This window comes from Crocodylus porosus, unplaced genomic scaffold, assembly GCF_001723895.1.
Source record: "Crocodylus porosus isolate Cpor-Errol unplaced genomic scaffold, CroPor_comp1, whole genome shotgun sequence".
NCBI classification, from domain to species: domain Eukaryota; kingdom Metazoa; phylum Chordata; order Crocodylia; family Crocodylidae; genus Crocodylus; species Crocodylus porosus.
In genome coordinates this window covers 39512737-39524907 of record NW_017728951.1, presented here as the reverse complement: position 1 = coordinate 39524907, position 12171 = coordinate 39512737, and the positions used below count along the sequence as shown (strand labels likewise).

At 40.3% G+C, this 12171-nt stretch overlaps 1 protein-coding gene across 1 annotated transcript in view; it reads left to right on the top strand.

Annotated features, from left to right (window-relative positions):
* Positions 1–807: 807 nt before the first annotated feature.
* SORBS1 (sorbin and SH3 domain containing 1) overlaps positions 808–12171 on the top strand; it is a 184018-nt gene continuing 172654 nt past the window's right edge. The window contains exon 1 of the mRNA XM_019555740.1: positions 808–964. The gene's annotated coding sequence lies outside the window, so the exon portion shown is untranslated. The remainder of the gene's footprint in view (positions 965–12171) is intronic.

The following is a 12171-nucleotide window of genomic DNA, read 5'->3' as shown; positions in this document are numbered from 1 at the left end:
TGGTCATGCTTATGAATAACTTTGCTCATACAAGTAGTGTATCAAAGGCAATGAGTAAAATCATGTATGTATATGGGTATTGAAGGGAATGGACCACTCTTGTGTATTCTCAGCACTGGCTTCTAATTCTGGTTGCCAGTTTAGTTCCAGGTCAATTTTTGACATTTTGGGGCTTAACCTCAGTAGCTAATTAAATGGTCATAATACCAACAGCTTCCCAGTAAGGGATTGTGTGGCCCTACAGTGTGTTTAGGTCTACAGAAGAAAAACACTCTATCAGTTAGAAATAGTAATAGGCATTAATTAACACTTCTAGCATGCTTGGGATTTGCTGAATGAGTGGCAATATGGAAGCATATTTTATCTGAGGAAGCATATTTTATACCAAAGCAGACTTGTAACACATTTGAAGAAACTGACTTAGGATGTGTGGAAGCGGGGCTCTGTTTTAGGTCTAGATTTTCCCTATAGTAGATCAGTGCATTGAAAAATGAGACACATTTGCAGTCCAGGCAAACTCATTTCTGAAGTAAGTTTCCGACACCAAGTAAGTTAGACCAAGTTTTTAAAGCCCAATGCAGAGGAAGATCGAAGCTTTGGAGAAAAGGCTTTAAAACGATCTTTTGACTTTTTCTGCGTACTGGGATTCCACAACAAAACCATTTTACACACAAGGAATTTAAAAAGAAAATGTCCTTTTCCTTCTTACAGCAGCTGTTTTCATTCTGTATTTTAATGAGTGGGCTGAACCAAAAGCCTTTGGGGAAGGGCTTCCCTCTGGCACCCCTCCGTCAAAGTTTTTGCTGGTGTGTTGTGCTCTTTGCCTGTGTTAAATGAGTAAATGCCTATAGCTGGCAAGTTTGGAGGAAAGGCTACATCATGTTCTTGACTGGTTAAGTTCCTTGATACAAGCTTTTTTTTATTTTCCCTGGATTTCAGTCTGAGGTGACTTTGACTATGTGAAGTAAGTATTCAAAACCTCGGAAGCTTTAATCCTCCACAGCCTTTAACAATTTTTTCCAGCTTAAATAACTGTTAGAGGTTTGGCGGTGAACTGTATTTGAATTACTACATTTTTAGGTTTCCTGTTAACTGTGCAGAAAAGGAAACAACTATCTTTAGTCCTTATCCATCTTTATAAAATCCTTTGTGATTCTTATATGAAGGCAACTATGTAAATGCAGAGTGGTGTTATTATGCAAAATATGGAATGGAGCATGATGATTCCTTTAGGTTGCAAAAGTGAATGTGGTTTTATTCAGCATTACAAACCCTAATCCCGAACTTAATTATTTGGCTCTTCTTTCTCTCGCTTCCTCTCTGAGTGCTGAGTTGATTTTTGTCTTTGATGTGTTTATTACTTGTCATCTAATCAGTCCATCTTGTTCACACTGAGAGTATCTGCTTTGTGGATTTTTATCCAGCTTCTCAGTAGCCAGAAAATTTCTTATTCCTGTGTGCACTTAATAATATTAGAGAACCAAGAAAATGGTGAAAGTAGTGTGTGAGAGAGAGAGGGGGAGAGAGAGAGAGGTTTGGGGGTTTTTTTTTTTTTTTTTTTTTTTTTTTTTTTGCTGGTTTTGCTTCAACATCAGATTACATTCACTAAACTCAGCAAATCACAGTAGTCTAAAGGGAATTCTGCTAAGCAGCCAGAATTGATACAGCTACATTTTGCTGGAGGATTCATGTAGCAGGGTTTCTATTTTTTCCCATTTTTTGTTTTTGTTTTTTTTCTCTTTCTTTTTTTCTATGGTCTGCTGAAATACCTTCTGTTAGTTAGAACCACATTCCTGATTGATTCTGTTCTCAGAATGGAATGGCAGCTCTCTTGTTAATGAACCTCCCCAAATCAAAAATGCAAGAGGTGCCCTCTGTGTGAACGTTCAAGTGCAAGTTAATCATTGGCAGCAGAAGGGCATGTATGCTTTTGGTCTGAAACCTTGCTATTTATAACTTTTATAGATATAACAGCATTAGGCTTTGAGAAATATTTGTGCAGCTGGGGAGACCAGATAAGTTCAGCTTGTTGCCTTTTTTAAAAGTCAATGATTTTTAAAAAATGTTTTGCTAAAAAATGATCATGTTAGATTGACAGAAAATAAAGGCTGAAACCAAACTCTGCCTTCAGCTATCCCTGGACTTGAGATCCAGTCCAGGACTTCATAGTTGCACCTTGTGTTATTGATGATGAAACCCAGAGCTGGTGACTTGGGCCTATCATTCATAGGGAAGTTAAATATTTAAAAAGAGTATTATGGCTAGATTCTGCTCTTTGATAAGTTGATGCAGATCTTGATGAACTCTTCTGAACTGAATGATTCCAGATTTAGTATCCTAAGCTCTTTTGTGCTACTTATGCACTGCTCTGGCAACATAAACAAGCTGGTAACTTGGTGAACCTAGCCAGATAACATTTTCTGTCATCTTGGGGCGGCAGAGAATTCATATGGCTAGAATGAAACTGCCCCTTTCCCAGGAATGTGAGGAAAAAGGGGTATAGCACCAGTGTCCCTTCACACCTGCAATTACCAGCTGCTGGAATAGTTCCTGAGGCAGAGGCAGCCATGCATTATGCAGATCAGGCTGTTGTAAGTGATCAAGATTGCTGGCTTTTGTGAAAACAACTGACTGCTTTACCTTTATTAAGTTTTTTAGTTGACTGAAGCATGGGCTGTTTTGTGTAGTGATAGCAAGGCCTAAATTAAGCTGGCCCGGGGTTGGTAGCTGGAAAAATGGCAAGTGTTTCTGTTCAGGTGGATCTGGACTATAGGTAAAGATGCAATTCCAGGTATTTCATGAATGACTTATTTTTTAAAAATACTTAATGGAAACATATGAATACCCTTGCTTAATAGGCATTATAGGTATTTCTCAACCATGGAGCGCTAGAGCTCTGCTACTTTTCTTTGAAAATAAATAGTCATGGAGCTTGCTGGCTCAAAATACAAAGTAGTCTCACACGTGAGAGCTTTGTTCAGCTTGTGTGTCTGAGAATACACTGAATTCCTGCCTTGTTTTCCAGCCAGTGACATGAGATAATGAAGTTAGTGTGAGTTTGGGAGATCAGCAAGATCATCTTGGTGAGCAACAAAATCTAAATGATTTGGGAGAAAGTGAAATGGTAATGTCTGCCACTCTGCCTCGGCTCTCAACAGAATAAACAGAGAGCTTTACAATGCAGGGTCCTGTTGACCCTTCCCTTTTCAGCTCGGGGCTCCTTGTAGCTTTTTGTCCACCTGAAGGACCCTCCATTCACCACTGTATATCCAATTGCTCATTTCATCCTTTCTGCTCAGTAGATCCCTGCAGAAGATATTCACTAGCCCCTCTTCAGACTCTGGGCCTCTCTTGGCAGACTTCCTTTGAGTCTTTCCTAGATCCTGCTCTCCCCTCAACAATTTCTGGCCATTTTCTACTCCTGGCCAGACTGTTAGAGAGAACTTGATAGTATATTCCTGTATAGCATAGCCCTCCATGATCCATTTCAGTACCTCCATAAGTGAGTGAGTAGGTTTCATTTAATACGAGACATCACTTCTGTACTGCTGTCACCTATCCAACGGCATCTGAAGATCATCACCTGAGAGCCAGAAAACTAGGCATAGGTGGAATGGAGCATCCTCAAAAGGCCAGCTTAGTCTGTGATAATGAAGAGCAGTCTTGCAGCTAGCTCGCTGGACTGGTGGTTAGGATATCAGTATTAAGTTTTCAGCTCTGCCACAGAGATTCTGTGACTCTTAAGCTAAGTTAACTTAATCATTCTGGATCTATAAAATGGAGGCAATAATGCTTCTTATGTCTGTTTTGTCTATTTAGAATGTAAATTGTTTCAGGGGAGGAACTGTTTCTGGCTGTTTATTATACAGCACTAAGCACAATGACACATGAACTTGATTTAAGCCAAAAGGAGCTACTGTAATATATGGAGGTAGTTATGTTGTTGTTTAGGGGTTGTAATTATGCTACTTGGAAAATTTTGCTGAAATTTCTGTTTAGAAAGCATAGATCATTAACAGCACAAAATTGGGATCTTAGGGTTTTTTTAAAGGTAAACAGCCATGGTAGAAAAAGGTTGAACTTTGCCTCTAGTGTGGCAAGTACAGATTTGTGTTGATTGACCACCACTGAACAGGCTAGAGTAACATTTAGCACACAAACAAAGTTTTAGCTTACCTGTTTATAAATTATTTTTGGGCTCCATTAAAATCAACTGGCTCCATCTGGATTCACTAAAAACTCCATAGAGCCTGGAATGCATAATTCAGGGCTGTCCTACAACACAACAAATCCCATACAGCCCTGACATGGTTGACATCTGACTTCCAAGAATTTATGTATTCAGGGTTCCCAGGAATATTTCATAACTCTTAAACCCCACCCCCCACAAACAAAAAAACAAACAAAAAACAAACCCCAAAACAAACAGCAACCAAAAAAACCCAATGAACTTTGTAGGCTTTCATGAAACCTAAGCAAGACCCAGAAACCTGTTTCTATTCTGTTTTCCTCTCAGCACCTTGATAGACACTGAGACATGCCAGCCTGTATGTTGACATCATCTTTGCACTTCACTGTTAAAAATTTTTGCATTTTTAGTTCTTATTCACTCCTGATCTTTCCTGTCTCACACAGGATAATTTCCCTGACAATCAAATCTGATGTCACAAAAAAGTTGATGTAATATTAAAGAAATAAATCAGTCTGAGTAAATAAATTAAGTAAAGTAAATAAATTATGTCCTGATTACAATGTCTGGCAAGTTATTAGAATCTCATTTACTAGAATCAGCTTCAAATAAGTTCAGAACTTCCCAAAAACAAATGCCAAAACCACTGTATTGCAGGCATTTTCCACCACATATAAGAATATTACTTAATGGAATCAATGTCCAGTTCTGAAAACACACTTTATACTGTAAATACAAGAGTTTGGTTTTTTTTATGGCTATTAGAAAAAATGTCCACATGGATGCCTATTACCTGCCCAGCTAGGTTTCAGTACAGTGCACATGTTACAATACTGAGCACATGTGATCCTTGTGTCCACTTGGGCTTCTTACTTTGCTCTCTACTTTGCTGCCACTTATTTAAAGCTCGTATTATTAGAATCAAAAGTGCTCTGCATAATGTAGTTCTAATAAGTGATGGATGCTGTAGCAAGAAAGGAGGTAGAGTGCAATAGAACATCTATATGTATAACTGAACAAAGATGCTGTCCTTGATATGTCAGTGGCTCTTGAAAGAGTGTAGAAAGTTGGTGTTCTTCACAGCATAAAAAAACAGTGCCTCATATTTTTAATGATAGACCATCTTCTGGACAAAATGTACAAGCTGTAAAAGAAACGTGTTGTTTTCCATGATGTTTAGATGAAACAACATGGAGGTTTAGCTTGCTTTCTTGCTCCCCTCCTGTATTATGCCTCAACACAATGGTCTTTATACTGGGAATCAGGAAAAGGGGATGGGGAACAGTGACAGGAATGAAAGTAATTGTTAATGCTGAGGCCACAGCTGGAGTACTGCATCCAGTTCTGGTCTCCACATTTTAAAAAAGAAGTGGAGAAGCTTGAGAGAGTCTAGAGGAGAGCCATGTGCATGATTAGTGGTCAAGAGAACAGACCTTATGAGGAGAGGCTGAGAGGCATGGGACTTGTCAGCCTGGATAAGCAAAGGCTCAGGACTGATTTGGTGGCAGCCTATGAGTATATAAGGGGTGTGCATCAAGAACTGGGAGAATGTCTATTTACTAGGGCACTCCAAGGGAAGACGAGGCCTAATGAGTCACAAACTGCTGGAAGACCATTTTAGACTGAACATAAGGAAAAACTTCTTTACTGTCTGAGTCTCCAGAGTTTGGAATAGCCTCCCCCCAGAAGTGGTGCAAGCACCTACTCTGGATTCCTTTAAGAAATGCTTGCATGATGATCGTGCTGGGATGATCTGACCCCAGCTGACTTCCTGCACTTTGGGCAGGGGGCTAGACCCTATGATCTAGTGCATTCCCTTCCTGCCCTAATGTCTATGAAATCTGTGAAATCTAAAATTTGAAAGTGGGTGGAGTTGGGAATCTGTAAGCTGTGCTGGTTTTTATCTAGAAATTACTGCTCACAATTCTGCAAGATGTTGAAATTTGTCATAATAGGCAGGGCTCTGTCGATGGGTACAGGGACCCACACAGATCAGATTTGCGAGGTGAAGGAGGGCCACAGTTTGGATATACATGGGTATAACTGGAATCGGGTAATGGAGTGATGTTGTAGCCATGATGGTCCAGAAAATATGGAAGCAAGGATTTTTTGAGGTATGATATCTCTTAAATCTCTGCATGGTTAGGAGAGATTTTAGACAAGCGTCTGGGCACAAAATATGGAGACTAGGGTGCACCAATAGAGATTTTTGGGGCTGAAACGGATAGCTGATTTTTAAGGAGGGCATATCAACCGATGTGATGTCCAGTACACAGCCTGGCAGCTTGAAGAGCAATGTCTAGCTGGTAAGTTTGTGGTGGAAGGGGAGGGAGAAGGGAAGAGGTGTGGGAGGAGATCAAGGCTGAGCCACATGGTGAGGGAGGGAGTGGGGCTGGGGTTGGGGCTGGAGCAGGGGTTGGGGCTGGAGCAGGGGTCAGGGCAGGTGCTGCCCAACTAAGGCGGAGATGTGGCTTGTCTGGAGGGCACAGGGTGGGTGGTTTCTGCCACTGTGTGCACTCCTGGGGACATGCACCCCCATGCCCTCCCAATCTGCATAGGGTGGGGTGGTCTACTGCTGCAGGTTGGGGCTGGGGTGGTGCTGGGTTCTTCCCAGCAGGGGCTGGGCTGGGGTGTGCTCAGAGCTGGTAGGGGGCTATGGAAAGGTATGGGGCTGCAGCCACCCTAAAATTTACCATAGCCCCCTCCAACCCCCTCTCCCAACTCAGCCCCTGCTGGGAAAAGCCCGATGCTGCCCTGGTCTTTATATTGGTGCCAATCCGATATTAGACCAATGTATCGGTGCACCTCTAATGGAGACCCGTTTTCTTACTATACAACAAAACCACACTTTGTACCAGAAAAGCCTGATGGGGGGCCATCCAACATTAGAAGAAAAAATGGAATTGACTATCACAAGAGCTACCTTGCAGCCAGCATAATAGCATAGAGGAGCATCAAGACACTACCTGACCTGAGGAAGGGTAACTTTGTGCTTGGAAACTTGTCTAAAATCTCTCCCAACCAGGCAGTTGGGCCAGTCACACTCCAAAAAGTCCTTGCCTCACACATCAGAGGTAACTCCAGTTTCAGGTTGCTAAAGCTTGAATCTGGAGTAGTCATGAATGCTATCTGATAGTTCGTGTTCATTTTGCTATGTTGAAATATTTGTGTCTGAAATATTGTTGAAAAATTCTTGCACAGTTTGATCATTATTATTTTAGACTGGGCTTTTCAAAGGACCTAAAGGAGGGAGGTGACACAAATCCCATTGGTTATTTTCAGTGAGCTGAGTATCTAAAACTATAATCACCATCACCTAGCTTTTAAATATTAACTCAGGAAAGCATGCTGTAAATGTACAAAAGAACTTGGTATCCTTATTCTCATTTTACATATGGGGAAACCAAATCGTAGAAAGGTGAAGTGACTCACCCAAAGTCACCCAGATAGTTAGCAACAAATCTGGGAATAGAATCTAGGTCTCCTGGGGTCCCACCTAGTGTGTCCAGTAGGCTGCATTGGTTTATAGGCTCATTTGAAAATCCTAGTCTCAGGGCATTATCATTTAGAAAAAAATCACATTGAAGCTTATTATCTGAGCAGTGCTTCTGCTCCCAAAAGAATCTGGGTGTTTATGAAAGGGTTTTTAAACCAGTTCGCACCAGCAAGTCTCTTTATACATATGGGATCCAGAACAGTTTTTAGATTTGCCAGATGAATGCTGAAAAAATAAATAAGCCTGTTGATGATATTTGCATGTTACATCTTGTTTAAGTATTTAATAGCATAACCAAGAATAGGAAATTGACCCTGTTAAGTCCTACATGTTTGTAACGTTGATGTAATGTCCTTGTTTAAGTTCCCACACAGTATTTCATATGTCCTGGAGCTTTTCTCCAAGTGTTGTTTATTCGAAAATGTTTGCATTTCATAGGGTAGAAGAAACTTGCCATAAATGTTCTCCCCACCTCAGCATGTGCTGTAAAGCAGTGCAGCTTTAAGTTGTGTCAGAGCTTCTCATGTGATTGGCTACTCCTAAAAATGGCAAAACATCAGTGCTTCACATACTCTGAGGCACTGAGGGTTTGTAAATAAGAAATCATCCAAAAATAACACCAGTTTTGGCAGGGGCAAGGTAGTTGGGAGGAAGTTTGTCTGCAGATAACCCACAAGACTACCATTTTAAATGGCTTCTTAATAAGATCAAAAAACTACCCACGTTTTTGGTGTGATAATTTTGTATTTTCACTGATTTTTGGATTCATTCTTTGGGATTTAAGTTTGTGGAGTCCTCCAGAAAACCAAAATTATCAGTTCATGTGTATTCATTGCAGCTTGTCTATAACATCTACAGTAGCATGTGTGGGGCGGGGGGGGAATCAGTTTGCTACAGATCTGTTTAAAATGCTTTGCTTTCATATTTGCCAAGTTCCTTTATTCTCAGTAGAATTTAATGACTCAGAACTCTTAAAATCTTTTCCATACATGGTTAAAGTAACCATTGATGGAGGGGAAGGGGCAGTGTGTTTAAAGTTTCAAACAAACTTCCATGGCTGCTTGAAAAGCCTCTCAGTTTGCTTATGCAAGTTGCTGTGCCTCTTGCTGTATATGTTTTTTTTAATAAGTCACACTTTAAATTTAATGACCGTAAGTCAGTGGTTCATGTATATGATGAACAATATATTATTGTCTACTGTGCTGATGATGAGAAGGTAGTTACTTAGACAGAAATGGACCTTTCCCAAAAGTCATATTATGCCCATCTTTCCAGCTTTTCCTTCTTCAGTTTGCTGTTTTCACTATCTTCCGATTTCCTAGGCCCTTTCTTCATCTTTTACTTCTTTCACCTTGAAATATGTAGGTTAACTTCATTGACTTCATACCTGACTCCAATCTGTTTATAGTTTCATCCATTTCTCTGCTTGCAACAGTATAGTATATACAGGACTCATTGACTGTTAGCATAAAAGGTAAACAGAAGTTTCTAAACTCTTCCTGCATTATGAGTTTTTGCTTCTGCAAGTTTATATTTAAAGAAACCTGTGGAGTAATTTAAAAATTCATGTGCAGTAGGCTGAACCCTGATGATAGCTTTGGGATGGTTGGGGAAGAAAATGAAATTAAGACAGATTCTTGAAATGAAATTGAGACAAGGTCAGGCAGGAACTTATGAGTGCTGATGCTGCCTCTGCCACCTACTTGCTACATGGTCTTGGACCAATCCCTTAGCCAGGGTGACAGGATTTTCAAAAGCACTCTGTATTGGTCAAACTCTACTTCCATTCAGTTCAATTGAGGATGAATTCTTATGTATGTTAACTCCCCTTTACACTGCAATTTAAAAGAGCTGGTATAAAGGGACTTCAATGAAAATGCTACTGAAGCCCTGGAAATCTTTTTTTTTTTTTTTCATTGGCTTCAACCAGCAGAATTAAACAAATGTCAAGCTCTTTGCAGAATCCCATCTTGTGTGTCTCTGTTTCCTGATCATTAAAATTAGGATAATAAAGCTTGCCTACCTTATGCAGCTGCAGAGAGGATTAATTAATGTTTGCCCTGCCCTTTGAAGATATCCAACGCTATGTAAGTACCAAGGCACATCATTAACTTGAACTAATTTATTAGCTGTTTGGTGAAGAATTAATAAGGTATTTTATATTCCTCTGAGGAACTGTACCAAAGTCATGTGATTTAGTTTTATTAACCAAAACAGGTATTGGAAATTGATATAGGAACCTGACATTTGATATGTACTGCTGAAGCTCTAGATTGCATCATTCTGGGGGATATTATGTCTTGTGTTAACCATGCCATAGATCACAAAACTATTAGTGGGAGACGGTTAAATTTTGTCATAACATTGCAACAGTCTCCCAGTTGCTTGTGGCATTTCATAACAGATCCTTGTTAAAGTTTACAAGGATATATAAAGATCTTTCTCTAACTGCCACAAGCATTTTACAGGTTTAAAATGGAGCATTTTGTTTCAGAAACGTGCTGCTTCACCCCCCATTAATAGTTTGCAATGTAGCTTAGGGTAATGTCTCTCAATTTGTATTAAAATGTTAGCCAGAGTAAATTAAAAAAAAAATTTAAAGTGTTCTGTTATTTGAACTGAGTCAGTTGTCAGATAAATAGAGACCACTGTATTAAGTGTCAACCACAAACAAGCTGGCTAGCAAGGGCCTCATTCTGTAAACCTCTATTTGTAGAAGTCATCCTTATTCATGCAAGCAATTCCATTGATGTTAGTGAGATTGCTCATGGAAGGACTGTTCACTTGGGTACAAGGTTACAAGATCAGAAACAAAATGCAGGATACAGCATGTGTGTGCTGGGGGCGGCAGAGCCTGTGAGATAGTGATGGGTTGCCCTGAAGCACAGATCCTGTGTATCTCTTGCCTTTTCAGTGAGTAAGTGATTATGGGGCAGAAGTGATGTTGATCTGAGATGTGGTCAAAGGAAATGTCTTATTTCATTTCCCTCCCCAGCTTGGTCTATGAATGTGCAGAATCAATAAAGATACATAAATGTTTCATAGACTTACTTTATATTTCGATCTCTGTGACATATTCTATCTCTCTTAACACTGGAAGAAGCAGGATCTATTAGAGCAGATTATTAAATACAGCTAACAACGTTGACTGACTATTTCTGGAAAGCAAAATGTACATAATTAGAAAAGATGTAGTTTTATCTGTGTGGATAAACTACTTCTGTTACACAGGAGAGCAGTAAAGCAGGTTGAGAAGGAGATGCTTCATTAACTGTATACCCACAGAGCACTGTGGAGTTGCAGCTGTCCTACACAGAGGTGTACACGTGGCAGCACCATGCTCTGGACACCCATGATGCATGGGGCAGCACTGGCTATGGTGGACCTGATAACTGTGGTGTGATCAGCTTGCCACTGTGGCAGTGGCTATTTTTGTGGTCCCCCCACAAAGGTGGTGCCCAGAGCTGCTGTCCTGGTTATACCCCCTGCCCCTGTTTATGCTACTGGCCCTGCAGTTGCCAATATGCTCCACAGGAAGCAGGAGAGGACAAATTTAATCTGAAGAAGCTAGGATGAATCCCTGTGCTTATGAAAAAGCTTGTGGGATCTTTAATGTCAGAACAGACAGAGATGACAGCTTTCCAGAACGTCATTTGAAGGCACATATGCAATAACTTTCATGAACATAATGTCTCCGTCTTGGAGGGCTGACACAGCCAGGGTGTGTTGGGAATGGTTGGTAATGGGTAATATGAACTTAATTTGTTGTAGTTACGCCAAACGGAGATGAGCAGGGTGCAAGCAAGATCTAATTTTACAGATCACAAGCATGTTGACTCTGCATGTGCTCACATTGATAGTACCTAACCATATATTTGTTGGTACACATGGTACGAAATCTGGGCAACAGTTTCTTTAGCTTTGTGCAAAGGACAGAGTATTTTTAGGACAGTTTATGGTGCAGAGCATTCTGGGAAGGCCAATTGCAGAGATGTGGGAATGAGAAGGAATGTCCAAACACAGTTAGGGTTCATGTCTAAGTGTAGTGATCTGGTTGTAGAAGGACAACCATTTGGAAACCAGGCTTCTTTCACATGTTTAGTTGTTAGTTTATAGATGTTTACCTCAGTCAATAACTGTGGTGGCCACAAATGTGTAGAGCCAAGAATATCATCAAAAACTCTGAGTTAGCATTATGATGTAGACAGCCTCAGAGGTTGTGTTAGTTTGCAAGCCATGCTTTGGAAAATTTCTGTGGGAAAACCTAGACACTGGTAAACACTACAGAGTTGCTTTGTATTGATGGGATGAAGGCAGGAAATACATTGGGTCATAAAAATATAACTTGCAGCTGATAGCAAATCCCAATTTTTTTTACAAATCCAAAAGCTGAGAGTTTTAGGTTATAAACATTTCAGGCATGCAGGAAACCTGCAGCACCCTTATAGGCTCGGCGGTGCTACGTTGGTTAGCACTACAGAAGAAA